This window comes from Helianthus annuus, chromosome 11 (assembly GCF_002127325.2).
Source record: "Helianthus annuus cultivar XRQ/B chromosome 11, HanXRQr2.0-SUNRISE, whole genome shotgun sequence".
Classification (NCBI taxonomy): Eukaryota; Viridiplantae; Streptophyta; class Magnoliopsida; order Asterales; family Asteraceae; genus Helianthus; species Helianthus annuus.
Genome location: NC_035443.2, coordinates 144,222,879 through 144,238,422, shown reverse-complemented (window position 1 = coordinate 144,238,422; position 15,544 = coordinate 144,222,879). Strand labels below are relative to the sequence as shown.

General features: G+C 34.9%; 1 long non-coding RNA gene across 1 annotated transcript; it reads left to right on the top strand.

The window, feature by feature from the left end:
* The first annotated feature begins 5,278 nt into the window (after nt 1-5,278).
* On the top strand, nt 5,279-7,984 carry LOC118483683. The gene is made up of 3 exons (XR_004871038.1): nt 5,279-5,351; nt 7,226-7,377; nt 7,802-7,984. It is a non-coding gene; the product is annotated as an uncharacterized LOC118483683 (long non-coding RNA).
* Nucleotides 7,985-15,544: the final 7,560 nt, after the last annotated feature.

Here is a 15,544-nt window from a genome sequence, read left to right as displayed (position 1 = left end):
CAAAAAGACAACTAATTCTAGCATAAATACAAGGAACGGAATAAAAGAAGACTGCCCGGACCCTCAACGACATCCTCCAAAGCAAAGAAGAGAAAACAGAAGCCTGAACACGCCCCGTGCTCAGCCAGCACGGGGCCGTGCCCAAGAAGCAGCATAAAAGACAAACTGGTAGAAGCTTCCATTGCCCACCACGGGGCCGTGTCCAGTGAGCACGGGGGCGTGGTGAAAGTACAGCAGGCGCATTAATTGTAATTGCGAATTACAATTAATGAGGAGAGAGACTGTCAGACGGGCACGGGGGCGTGTCCAGCGGACACGGGGCCGTGCCCAGCCTTCTGTTCAGCCTATAAATAGAGGTGCTTGGTTTCATTCCATCTCATCCCTTGGCACACCACCTCTCTCACACTTCATCCACCACCTACCACCACCATAACACCATCATCCACCACCATCATCCATTGTCCATCGTAGAGTGTGTGAGTCGTCTCGGGATCCAAGATTGATTGTAAGAGTTCTTGACAATCAAGGCCATGTTTGCCTAAGTCTCTTACATCACTTGGTGAAGACAAGTGTTTAGTATAATACTTTTTATTTTTAATCTTTTACACTTTTTATTTGGTTTTGTATTAATGACTTTAATAACTAGTTGCTTATGTTGAAGGTGATCTTTCCTTATCGTTTGTCCGTGGTGTCTTGGCATTATTTTACTGTCTATATAAAATAAAAGATTTTCACCATTCATATCTCCACGGTCTATATGGAGGTATGTTGGCTACCTGGTCGGGGGTTAAGGGAACGGTTTGGTTAGGGTCTTGCCCTTGTTCAGCGTTTAGAGGTCCTGCAAGGGACCTGGGTCAAATTTAGTAGGATCTCCTTCAATGCCCATAGGTATTGGATGGCGGGGATCCAAACTCTTTGACCCCCTCATAAGTTAACTACTATTAATACTATAACCCGGCTATTTAGGACTGTATCCCTGCTGACTCAGACTACTTAGTCGAGGGTAACGTCACCGCCAAAAGCGGGGCCTACCATAATTTGCATTAATAACTTAATTCATTATCTTCCAATAATCCGACCCTTTAGGATTGTATCCTTGCTGACTCAAACTACTGGGTTGAGGGTAACGTCGCCTTCAAAAGAGGGGCCTACTACAATAACTAAGATAATCTCTTAAACAAGTGCAAAAGTGCGAAAATAATCAAAGGTTATACTAATACACGAGTCGGATCCAAGTGATTCATCTTGTCTATCTGTTTTTATTTTTATTTTATTTTTCAGCATTTAGTTAGTTTTTATTTTCTTAGTTTAAAAACATTTTTCTCACTTTTTGATTTGATTAGACGTTGAGGATAAACCGGTATTAAAAGCTCTTGTGTCCTTGGACGACCTCGGTATCTTACCAACACTATACTACGTCCACGATGGGTGCACTTGCCCATATGTGTGTTTAGTGTTAGTGAATATCGTGTTTTTATAAATTTAAAACTTGGCTAAAGGTGTAAAAAGGGCTTAATTATACATCTAAATTATATATACACCAACACACATCAGATCACAAGAGTACAACGCTGACTTAATAGTGGTGGTTCTCGGTGGCAATGAGTAGAAACAAGGGATATCGATAGACTGGAGGGTGTCATCAGGTAGCTTCAACATGGAAAGATTGAATCAATTGAGGAAGAAGAAACCGATATAGACGTAGAGATAGGAAAGTCACAAGGAATTGATTTCTCAATTATACAGTTTCCAATTTAATTTGATACATTTAATTAATTTCTTTTTTTTCTTTTTTACTATATACCAAGTTAGAATACCAACTTACTAAATGCTTATTATAATAATATAATTAAAATCATGCTAATTGATCCTTAGTTGAATATTTTCTCACAAAATTACTAACTTCGATGATGTCCATTACCTATTACATAAGTTATATTTATAAATTTTTACACCAACCAGTAATACCATTATTATAATACATCTATCTATAATTAAATAATAGTAATTATCCAAAATGTTCTACATTTGTAGAAAACATTTAGTCCATTTTTATTTAATGTATTAAATTCGTTCAAAATCCGCCATAATAGCTCAACCAATTAAATATTTTAGGGTTTGTGAATTTTCGTATGTTACAATTTTAGTTTCAAAAGTTAGTTTTACATGCACTTTGTTACTTCAAGATTACAAGTTCATGCTTCAAAATTCATCTTTCAAGTTCACATAAGTGTTTCACAAGTTCATCTTCAAGTTTAACCATGGATCTTTCAAGATCCATGCTTAGACTTGTTAGATCTAAGCTTCTAACAAGCTTAACATACTAGATCTAAGCATACACACAAGATTCAACAACATCAACTTCATCACATACACTAAAAATCACTTACTTGTTTTCTTCATGATTATGTTAGATCTTTACATATTCATCTTTCAAAGTTTAGTTACTTAGATGGTGTGACTTGCACATAACATAAACATGAACTAAAATAGTGATTATGAGGCTACAACTAGCTTTATTGGCTAGGGAAGTGGCACAAGAAGGATGAAGATGAAGAATGATGAAATCAAGTGGTTAAAAGCTCCTCCAAGAGGTCCTTCAAGTTCTAGCACTTGTAGTCTTCTTAGATGGCCTCCATTCACCTTAGAACAAGCTTAGATTTCCTTGAAATGGATTGAACATGAAGCTATGTGTGTGTGTTGTTGGGCGTGAGTTTGAGAAAAGGAGAGGAAGGAGATGATGTTTTGAATTGTCAGAAAAGATAAGGTCTAACCTACTTGTGGTTACTTATAAAACTTCTCCAACAATCTAATATCCTTTAGATTAAGTGTCCCATATCTAGACATCATAACCAAATTTTATATTCAAAAGGGGAAATGGGGCCCATGGGGCCGGCCATGGATGAGGGGGGGGGGGGGTATTATGTCAAAGTTTGAAAGTTGGAGGTTTATATTGCAAATTAGAAGGTTTAAGTTAGTTTAAGTGTGTTTAGGTGTTTTTATGATTTTTAAGGTGTTCTATCACCAATACTAGCTTAATATCATAAAAACAATGCTTCTAGTTAAATTTTGATGTTTCGAGTAGTGTCCGGTTATTCGTTCGGTTATCGGTTCGTTAAGGTGCTAAATTGCGCAGTTTTGTGAGTTATGAGGTACTTTTTATGACAGTTTGCATTCCCGACACTTTACAAGTTATTCTAGACATCTAAACCTTATTTCTGCACAATATTTTGATGTTCATTTGCTGATTTTTGCTGAATTTTGCAGAATTCTGCATTTAGAGTGTGTTTCAGGTACTTTTTAGTGTTTATTCGTCACTCGGAGGGCAGTTTCATAACCCTTACTTTCCTACATAAAGTTCCAGTATAAATTTTGGTTCTGGGACTCAATCTGTGTCCTAACATCATGTCTGTCTGTGTACTGAACTCCTGTCAGTACTACTAGTTTATCTGATAAGTGTGCTAGTTTCGTCTGTGCACTAATTGAACTGTTTCAAGTTACAATTAACAATAATAAGTAGCATGCTTCATGTAATGTATTTGTGAGTCTTTTGAAAGTAAACATGAAATCATTCATATCATAAGTTCAACATGCACAACCATATATTACAAATTACTGTTCACATCGTACGGAATTACATGAAAAATGCCAGTTGTCACAGAACTGGATGCATTTTATTTTTGCAACTATATTTGAGACTTATAATTTATAAAGGATGAATATTATTTATATGATACAAGTAAATAATTTTGACCTGAACCTATGTGTCCCTTACCCAACTTGCTGAAATCCCTAAATGACAATTGGTGAGCAAATAATACATCAACGAGTCGAGCCTTTCTATTTTGTCCATCTGATGTCATTTCTACCTTTAAGAACTAAGAAGTCATAAATGTTGTTGATTAGATGGGAATTACCTTGTGTGGCCTTGGTACCATAGGTGATGTGAGTTTCTAAAGTTGTCTTCTAACAAAACTGTATGCATCTGTTAGTGCGTGGGATATAAAGATAAATTATGCCTAATGGCAACTCCAGGTGCATGAACATTTGAGGCCCAAGGTAATACTTAAGATTTTTAAGAAAATATCAAAATAAATCAACTTTATTATCAATCCTCATTTTTTGTGTTCTTTTCAGCTTTGCAATTTGTATAAAGAAAGTATGAATTTGGTTTGTGTGTAACTGGCTTTGGATCAAAGTGTCAAACTTGGTTGGGTAAAACGGTCCGCCTTTAAAAAGTAGGAATTTGGTTAAGGTCAAAACCATCCGTTTTAAAACAGTGCTAATTTGGAACAGGTCAAACTGGGTTTGGCTTAAAACCGGTTGTTTTAAAGGTCTCGACTTGGTCCAAGTCAGAATGATCCATTTTAAAAAGTATGAATTTGGTTTGTCTCACAGTTCGGATCGAAAAAGGTTTTTTAAAAATAAGTGTCAATTTAGTTCGGGTGAAACTTGGTTCAACTCAAAAGGAGTCATTTCAAAGAAGCATGAATTTGGTTTGTGTCAATCTGGGTTTGGGTCAAAACAGGTCATTCTTAAAAAAGTGTAAATTTGGTTCAGATTGAAAAATGTTTTTATTAAAATGCACTCCAGTTGTGATAGTCATTTTAGTATAAAGTATCAAAACTCATATATAACTATCACTACATGTAAAACAAGAGTATATCTTGGCTGACTTTTTAAAGTCAAAATATAGCTTCTTTTACTGACTTTCTCATTGACTTGCAGGTTAATAGCTTCCCTTATCTTATCAGGCCATCTATGTCCACCTAGAATACAAGGGACTTTATTCGCTCTTTACATGTCAATAAACAGCCTTGGGGACCACAATCAGCGGGTTTGGCTTTAGTTTGAACATCTCTTCAGGTTCTTTTGATAACCTTAGTTTCGGGATAGCTATTCAAGTCATCTGCACATTTTTTCCAGTAGGTTTATTGTTTTTGATACCAGAGGAAGCTACAGGGATGTCAACATAATAGAAGGTTATTAAGGTAATAGAAAACTATGTAGAGAATTTTTGGTAGTTATCATTTATGTAGAGTAGTAAGTAACTGTTATCCTCTATGTGCTTATTCAATTATTTTCGATTCTTTTCCAAAGTTTAAAATGCACACTTTGGATCCGAAAATGACCAAGTTAGCCATTAACATAATCAACCTTTATTTAGGTTGTGCTTCGACTCTTACATTGAGTGTTTTTTTAAATATTTAGGCCACAAGTTGCATATAACGCTCTTACATTGAATGATACAATTATTTATTTTTTACATTTACAGTTAAAGAGATCAGTTAGCGGACCCAGACATCCAGGAGTTATCGGCGACCAAGGGTCAATATCTATATTAAGATAAGGTGAGTACACATCTGACAACATCTCATTTAAGGTGCATAAGAAATACTTAAAGCTGTTAAGGTTGATATTGTTTGTGCTTCACAAATGAACCAACATATTAGGTTCACCATTGTTAATATGAGTTTAGTCTTTTTCCGAACGGCAAGTTTAGGTTTTGATTGATGAATTATAATAATATAAAAGCTACTGAACAATTTTCAATACATACAAACTTAAGTTAGAAATGACGGCGGGAATAGTGAAAGAAAACTATTGGCCAAAAGTGGCGGCTGATTTTAATAATTTTTTTTCTTTTTTTTCATAAAATAATTATTTATAAGTCCTGTTAAATTACGATTTTATCCTCTGTTAAAAATTACGATATTGCCTCCGGTTCGAAATTGAATTTATGCTTTGCCCCCAGCTTAGATCTACGATTTTGCCCTCTGTTAAAAAATACGATTTTGCCCTGGTTAAAAAAATATATATACTTTTGCCTATAATTTGGTTCCCATTTTAAAACTACAATTTCGCCCCCAGTTCAAAATAAAAATTTTGTTTGCCCCTTTGCCCACAGTTAAAAAAAATTACGATTTTGCCCACAATTCAAAATAAAAACATGGTTTTGCCCTCAGTTCAAAATATTATTTTACCTCCAGTTTAAAATTACGATTTTACCCCAGCTAAAAATTGCAATCTTCTCATCGTTTTTTTTGGGGCAAAACGATTATAGTCTTTTATTTGACTTGGTTGACTTAATTTAGTTTTTATTTATGCCAAACAGCTGCCTAGCACTCGCTAATTGGTCCTGACAAATTATCGTTTTGCCCCCAACTCTAAATTACACGCTTGCCATCGTTTTAGTTATTTTTTTATCATAACTATGATAGTTTTTTCTTTACTTGGTTAACTCAATGTATCTTTTTTGATATTGTGTTATAAGTAGCATGTATAACTAACCGAAATAAATGCGTACATGTTATTAAAGTGAGAAGTATTCGGTTTAGCACCCTGCAACACGGGCGACGCATAACTCTAGTTACCTACATTTAGGTGTTTCTTTATGGGTTAACTTTGTACAATAGTAACCAAGTTTCAAGAGTGTTCTAATTAGGTCACTCATAATTTTTTTTGTTTCAATTAGGTCATTCAAGTTTCATTTGATGTTTCAATTCTAGATATTTTACCTAAATAGAAGGTCATCCATCCTACATGGCATTTTTTTAGGTTTTTTATTTAAAAATTTGTTGACATGGCATATAAATGCCAAATGGATTAGAAAAAAATGCGAAATAGGTTTAAAATTTTTTAAAAAATTGTAGAAAAGTGCGAAAAAAAATTAAAAAAATGTGAATTTTTTTTCAAAATCTCTAAAAAGTTATAAATTGTTGCTAAGCCGACGATCATCGGCACCACAGAGATACACGAGTGGCGGTCATGCCCCGATAAAAAAGAACTCAAGCAACTCATGCCCCGATAAAAAAGAAAATTGTTGCTAAGCCGACGATCATCGGCACCACGGAGATACACGAGTGGCGGTCACCGTGGTGAGCCGTTGAGACTGCACGTTTGATATTAATTAACTTCTTGCATAACTCACTGCCATTGCTCAAGAAACAATTTATTGGAGCAAAGCATTCACACATTCACCACGTACTTTGTTATGTATTTTCCTATTTAAGTTGTATCAATATGTATTTTCCAAGAAACAATTTATTGGAGAAAAGCATTCACACATGCTGTATCATCATAAATGATTACATTTGTATAATAATGATGCACTTGTAACTATAAAACATGTGAAGAACCCGTCCTCAGTATGCATGTTAAGTGTAAATGAAGTTATGATTAGTTTCAATTCTAGATTACCTATTGTTTGATTGGTACTAAACAGTCGAACGCTTGATCGACGTTGGTTGCTGACGATTGTTCTTGATTCGCCATCGTTGAAGCTTTCCCTCTCCACGCAAATCGCCGAAACGAGATCTGAATCTCGTTCGAAATACAAACCGGCAGCGAATAACGTAGAATCACGTACGAATGAGGGTAGGGTTTACAATTGTTATTTGTTTGATTTGATTTGATTCTACGATTTGTAATATTTGATCATTTTGGGTTTTTATTTTTTTTATTTATTATGTTTCTTTTATTTGATTCCATCTCATCATGTTTTAAAAAAAAAGTTAAATAAATGTCATATAGGACTATGACCTGCTATTCAGGTAAAATATCTAGCATTAGAACACCAAAATAAAGTAGAATGATCTAATTGGAACAATAAATTTTATTAGTGACCTAATTGGAACACTCCTAAAACTTCATTACTATTCTGTGGCATATTCCCTTTCTTTATTCATGTTTCATTTGGATTTATATATACTTGATACCTGATTTAGGAGGAACTGGTGGTGTTTTGGTAACTTCCATATATAAATCTGGAGGTAACTAATTATTGATTACTGTCTGTCAGATGCAGAAGATGTCTATAATTGGATTAGAAGAAGACATTCCACTATTCTCTAACTCTGCTTCAGAAAGCGAGCGCCAGTTTCTTGGAGTTATGAGATGCATTTTACATTGTAAATAAAGTTAAAATAAAAAAAACATGGTAAGTAGAACTTTTGAATCTCTTTTGAGTGCGTGTAAATGTGTGTTGTAGGGTTCCGTTTATTATGTCAATAAACATTGTTTAATACGTGTTTTTTTTTTTTACAGATTTTGTCAGTTACTTTAAAATTTATCTCAACTACAACTGTTAATTTTTTTTTTGTAATGTTTGCCAAACATGAATGATTATCCACTTATAAGAAATCATATAAAAAAATTCTTTTGCAAATAATTTTTTTTAAAACAACCCATAACCCGTGAAGCTCATGGGTATATAACATAGTTAGATATAAAATAACCATTATACCCTTCATTTAAATAAGGAGAGGTTAACATGCATTTCTAGGGTGGAGATACAATATGAAGTTTATTTGGCTAGGAAGGCTAGGAAGTGATCTTGACCATCCATTAAGTTAATCAAGGGCTAAGATTAAATCAGGGAAATTGAAATGAAGAAAAGAGGCGCGTGAGTTTGTTCAAGGGCATTCTAGTCAATCCAAACCAATAGTTTCTATCTCCTCCAATCCCCCCCCCCCATTTTTTAAACGTTAATAACTCTTTCTTACGACATTATTTTTTTTATAAAAATTGCACCAAAAAAACGAACGTTTTTTTATCTTTAAAACGAGTATACTATTGCTATATTTTAAAAAAAAAAATTTAACCCAGTTGCGTAAAACGCAATAGAAAAAACCACCAGTTACGTAAAACGCAATGAAAAAAAAACCTAAAAAATGACATTTTTCTAAAACGCAATGCACCAAAAACACAAAGAAATGACTTATTTGTAAAACGCAATGGCCAGAAAACACAAAGAAATGTCTTATTTGTAAAACGCAATGCACAAAAAACACATAAAAAGGTGTTTTACCTAAAACGCAATGCATCAAAAACACAAAGAAATGTCTTATTTGTAAAACGCAATGGCCAGAAAACACTTAAAATGTCTGTTTTCTAAAACGCAATGGACTGAAAACACATAAAAAAGTGTTTTACCTAAAACGCAATGCACCAAAAACACAAAGAAATGTCTTATTTGTAAAACGCAATGGCCAGAAAACACTTAAAAATGACTCATTCTAAAACGCAATGGACTGAAAACACCTAAAAAATGTGTTTTACCTAAAACGCAATGACTAAAAACACTTAAAAATGTGTGTCTTTTCTAAAACGCAATAGCCAGAAACCACATAAAACTCTCTTATTTCTAAAACGCAATGGACACATAAACCTGGCAGCTCAACCCCAGCCAGGGGCTCTGCCCCTTGGACCCCGCCAGGGGCTGCCGCCCCCGGACCCCTGCCAAGATCGTGAAACGCAATGACTAAATAAAAAACCCAGATCGTGAAAATGAAATTAAAGAATTTCTTACATGGATCGAAGCCGATTTCCTCATCAATTGACGAAATTTGAATGATAGAAACACTTATCAACGCTCGAATCGAACGAATCGAGTGATTATCTCCAAAATCACCGGAAAAAACGAGATTTTTTTATGAAATTAAACTGGGTTTTCTTCAAAAAAAAAAAGCTGAAGAACACGTTGATCGGGTTTTGAATCATTGATTGGTGATGAAAATCGCACTATAATGTAGTGATTATTGAGATAGAAAGTGAAGAAATGGTTGAAGATGGTGGGTTTTGAAAATGGTGGGTTTTGAAGTTACTGGGTTTTGAAAAAGGAAGAAGAAGGAGTTGGATTGACTAAAATACCATTTTTCTTTATTTTAAATGTTGTCACATGTCATAATCCTATGGCTTCCTATCCTTCCTAGCGAAAATTAACTTTCTATTTGATCTTTTTCCTGCATTTCTAATCCAGTTTGCTATTTGAATGCAGGGCCGGCTCAACGATTCTTGTGGCCTTAAGCGAACAATGAAATAGAGGCCTTTTTTACTATAAGTTTTTTTTTTTTGAGTGTATCAATTTTTTGTTTTGTTTTGACAATAGCACTTCTTAAAATAACATATCAATACAAAAATTATATATTATTTTCTATTTTTTTTCATTTAACATATCATTCCTATCTCAGTATTAATCGTTTATTTCTAAGTTCAATAATTAAGGCATACTATTTCTTCCACTCTACTTAAATTAATATACATACACATAAATATATAGTTCAAGACCAAAATATATATCACATTAAATACAAATTGTTTAATATATATATATATATATATATATATATATATATATAACTAAATAAATTGGAGCAGAATATTGAAATCTATATAAACTGCTAAATAAACTATAAAAACAAAAGAAAAAAATATCACTAACTCACTAATAAATACTTCTAAAAAAACAGGGGTAAATTCAGCAATTAACTAATTATGTGATTACTTTTAGGGATAAAAAGGTAAATGTGGCATATAATCACATCACTACCCTATCCACCTAGTCTGGTTCATCTTCTTCATGAAAAGCTTTGAAAAAACAGAGGGAGCTCCCAAAATTAACCTATCTCTATTATTATTTTTTTCTTTTCTCTTTCTAGGAACATATACTACAAAATCAAAAAATATTAGTTACGAAAACGGACAATGATAGCCTCTTAAAATTGGTGGCCCTTGAAATTCTGGGGCCTAAAGCCCTTGCTTGATTTAGCTTATGCTAGAGCCGGCCTTGTTTGAATGAAAAAGACAACAAAAATAAAACCTTAGAGAAATCACAAACCTAATGAACGATTTTGAAATTTAACTCTTTGCTTTGATATGATGAAAACACGGAAAAGTAGGCTTTCTCTAAAAATCCTACACCTAGAAATTGTTCAAAATTTCTCCCACAAAGACCCGCGTGGAATTCAACAGCTCTTTTAGGCTTTAAGGAGCCCATTCAAAAGCCCAATAGGAAAGTTCACACTTAATACACTTTTTGAGCATCATAATTATTTGGACCTCAAGAGTATAAATACAAAATTTTACAAACTGGATTTTCAACAATTCACTTGTTTATATTTTGGATTGATAATGAATCATCTCATCTTTGTTGGATATATATGACGATTGACACATGGATTTTTGAATCTAGAGCTACGACCCACATGACTTCAAATGTTGGGCTGGTTAAAAATGCCAACATGTACATTGGTTACGAAAAACTTACTTTTGGCAATGGCGATTGTTGTTCGTGGCCAACCCGCCATCCAATTATATTCTTTGGTCCTCTTCACCATCACTTCTATTCTTGTGAATAATTTATAATAACTTATTTGTAATCAAATAAATTCCAAGCATTATTAATTAATTGTTAACTAATAATACTACTTAATTATCAATTTAGTTGATAAATATAAACAACGAGTTGACGCCAACCCGCACGTTGCAGTGGGAAGTTTTGATGCGTGTATGCCAAAATTGTTACATTTTATACAGTTACCACGGGTGTGTTATAGCGTTGGTGGGCGTTTTTTTGTATACATTAGGTTAGAATATATGTGTCGTAAATGTGGTATACATAACTTTTGGATGATGGCGATTAAAAATATGTGATTAAACATATATGCATCAAAATATGCGGTTAGAATATCGGGAGTCGGGCACAATGTATAGAGGCGACGCACCAGAGGGACACAGTCACCCTACCCCCATTGCCACCGGAAAAGAATAGCCGGCGTGAGTTCACGCCAATATCGGCCACCCCTCTCCCTAGCCGATCTACGCCTGTTATCTATTGAGAATACCAACGGCAGTTGCCCGTTCCATTTAGAGCGGTGTGGTGCCCAATCGAGGGGAAACCACCATCGTCCTCACCACCGGTCATCGACAGACTGTGCCACCGTTATCAATTACTATCGGAACTGTCGCAGCTCTTCCTTTGTCAAACCACCATAGAAACCTTCGAAGACAACCACAAAACTCTGTTTAGGATTTGAAAAAAAATAGATGATATAATGAAACCTAAATTTAATATTTCCTATAATTACAAACATTTTAATAACAATAATAGAAACACCAACCCAAGAATAACCTTCATCTCTCAAAAAAAAAAAAAAAAAAACCACAAATGCTTTCCTCTCTTTACACTCTGCTATACAATCGCATACAATATACATAATACATGTTCTTTGTATCCAACGACTACATATCTTTGTACATCATATACGTCAATTGAAATTCATCATTTTCGTTTGATTGCAATTACATGCAAATTTGAAATTGTATCTGTAATCAATCACTTTAAATTGCATATGACAAACAAATCTTGATGTCACGATTCAAGAAGAAAAAATAACGACAAACATACAAAACGCGTATAACAAAGTAAAAAAGTTAAACTATGTATTTGCAGATAAAAAGAATAAGAGCATCCACAATAAGTAATTTTTAGAAGATGTTTTTAAGGTGCCATGTGCCACATGGCACCTGCTCATAAATTTCTTTCTCTTGCCCTCTCAGAAACAAAATATCCATCAAATATTTATTTTCTCTCTCATCTCTCCTCTTTCCTACATCACACTCACATACTTTTCTTCCCTCAATTTTTTCTCATTTTTTTCACATACACCACTACACTATCTCTCCTCCACCTCACACCCTCTCTCCTCCACATCACACAATCTCTCCTTAAAAACACCAAAAAATACCTCTATTGTGGATGCTCTAATCACAAACATGGAAAAAAAGATTGTTTGGTGTACGGAGTCAATAAAAAAAGCTATTCAAGAAGAATTTCTAAAGGATAAAGTTAAATCATGAAAAAAAATGTTTAGCTTTGATGATGCGAATGTAAATGAATGGTCGTTTGGTTTTGATTTAATAATGAAGATCGAAGAAAGGGATATGGTTTAAAATAGAGAAGTGGAAGCGGTTCAATTAAAACAAATATGTTGTGACTATTTATTTGTGAATATATGGTTATATGTCATGAAACAATGCGATGAATCAAAACACCAATTCATAAGATGGTTTGATTAACTTTTTTTTCGAACGGAATGTCGGTTCAGTTAGAACTTTGAAGAGCAAGTTACCTTTTTGTATAATTCTACATAAATGAATGAATCGGTGTCTATTATGGGTGATTTGGTGCCTTTCGAATGAAGCAATGCGATGTGCTGTTGATGCAACCTAACTTACTAAGTGTTATTTATATCTAGGGTTGTTGTGATTAGGGGTGTGTCCCCTCGTGGTGTCGGTAAGAAATTTTATGTATCAAACTAAAATCACACCGCTTTTATCACACTTTTCATTTTAGAAAGCAACTATTATATGGTATTTATATTACCCCTTAGATAACTTTTCTAATGACTTTTCTAAATGTTTAAACTAAGGAGCATCTTTTTTTAAAGGGTGTTATATATCTCAAAGTTGTGACTTTTTTTGTGAAGGGTGTGATCTGTTTAAAAGTGGTTTGAAAGGTTATGACTTTTTGAATGGGTATCCAAACTGTCACACCCCTAAAATCCACATGCGGAACACCACCGCTTGGAGGCGTGACTGACCAGGATCCAGCCACCAATTATACTGAGCAATTTAATTAGTAACATAAGTAATACTCACCAACCACAAGGTTGGCAAATATCATAATCAAAGTTCAAAAGTATTCAAGTTGAAGTAATAGTTCAGGTAAGTAGCGGAAGCATAGACAAAATAGTTTAAAACAAGATTCTTAGTTCAAGTTGGTTAAAAACCCAACACACGGGTTAGACGACCACTACACATCCGCAAGCTGCAAGCTCCTGAATCACTGGGTACCTGCAAAGCATGCAGTAGGGTATCAACATAATGTTGGCGAGTCCACGAGGTGTCAAGTTTTAATTTTTGAAAACGTAAGTTGTTTAGATAAAGCATTTATAATCACGTTGTGGGGAGCTACCCCATCTGTAAGCTCACTAAACTGTAGATACCGAAACTGTTGACGGAAAGTTGTTGTGCCCCGAGTCAATGTCTATCGTCATTGACCAAGATGCAAGGTCTACTAGTTTACGCCCGATCTCCCCCGGTCACGGTGTGAGGTTGTCAAACCTAATAGCGCTATCAACTAATAACCCGTTCGCCCCCGGCAATTAATCGGTACTGTAAGCAGGGACTTAAGGTGATAGAGTTTCGTTTAGCTTGGCTAGTTGTGATTTATAAATATTATCCAAACGTATCTCCCCCGGAGATGGTAAATACCCATTCGGATTTCCCCCGGAAATGATATTTCAAAAGTATTTTTCCCAAAGTTGGCAGTTTGTCCGTGTCCCTCCTTGGGACGCATGCTTTTAGTGTGTGAACTCACCTTGGGTTGCTCGGCAGATTAGGTTACTTGTCAAACACGCTGGTCACCACGTCCTAACATGGTTACCAGTATAGGTCAGGTTTGGGTACAGAGAATGTCACGTATATTTTACACATAATCTAACACATAGCATGCATACAGTTACATGTAGAGTTATTGGGTCTGTTCTACTATTGGATCAGTCAACAGTATCAACTAACACATAGTTCAGTTAAACAGGCAGCCCAAACAAATCACGTTATGGCCCAATAACTAAAGTGAACAGCCCAGTCGAGACAAGGTGGGCTCGACTCGAGAACATGCGGTCTCGAGTCGCAACCAGGAGGTCTCGGCTTGTAATGTGTGACAACTCGAGTTTCTGACTTTCACTTTCGCATTAAATGCGCGTTGACTTTGACTGTTTAGTTGTTTGGATTGTGGACTTGAAATTGTACGCGATGTATTTTAATGAAACGTATTGTCGTTTTGTCATATATGATTACTTGCTGTGGTAGAATATAATATTAGATTTATTATTAAAAACACTTAGTCTAGATCACGAAGCATGGCACACAGTTCGAAGGATCTCGAAACATATCCTTCGACTCGAAGGATCAGCTTCCGGTTCGAAGGATCTCGAAACATATCCTTCGACCAAAGACTCCATCCTTCGACATCTTTCGGCCCAGCTTTTCTAATGGGCTTGGCCCATTTCTGTAATACGTTTAAATACGTGATGCATGTAACCGGCAGTTAGTTTCTAAAAACCCTAATACCTTTCCCTCTCTCTCGAAGTCTTGGAGTCGGCTGAAAGTTCTTGTGCACCCGAAACCCCACTAGTTTCAATCCCCTAATCCGGTTAGTGTTTCACTATCATCGTTGATGACATGATGTTATTATTATTACATGCTTTGATTAAGAACGACTCGAATTGATTGTATGTTGAATGATAGGAATCGTATAAAGATGATCTTGTAGTTGTATGGCATGATAATAAGTTTAAATCGATTCAATGGTGCTTGTTATGTTACTGTGACGATGTATGCTCCGGATTGATAACTTGTTGATATATTAGTGAAATCGGGTTATTATGAAATCAGTTTACATGAGGTTGTTATGTCTTGATAGTAATCCGAATGAATATGGTTATTGTTCATGATTTCGGTTAGGGTTCTTGAGATTGAATATATGAAATGTGCTTGTTAATGATGATGACGGCTGTAGATGATTAGGGTTTCTGTTTCTGTAATTGACTGCATGATATCCATAACTGATTGTGATCAAACGTAACTGTTAATTGTCGAAAGATATTGCTACTCGAAACATAGTTGTGGTCGAAAGATGCTTGTTAGTCGAACCATAGTAGTGTTGACCGAAGGATAGCTTTGACCGAACCATAGGAGC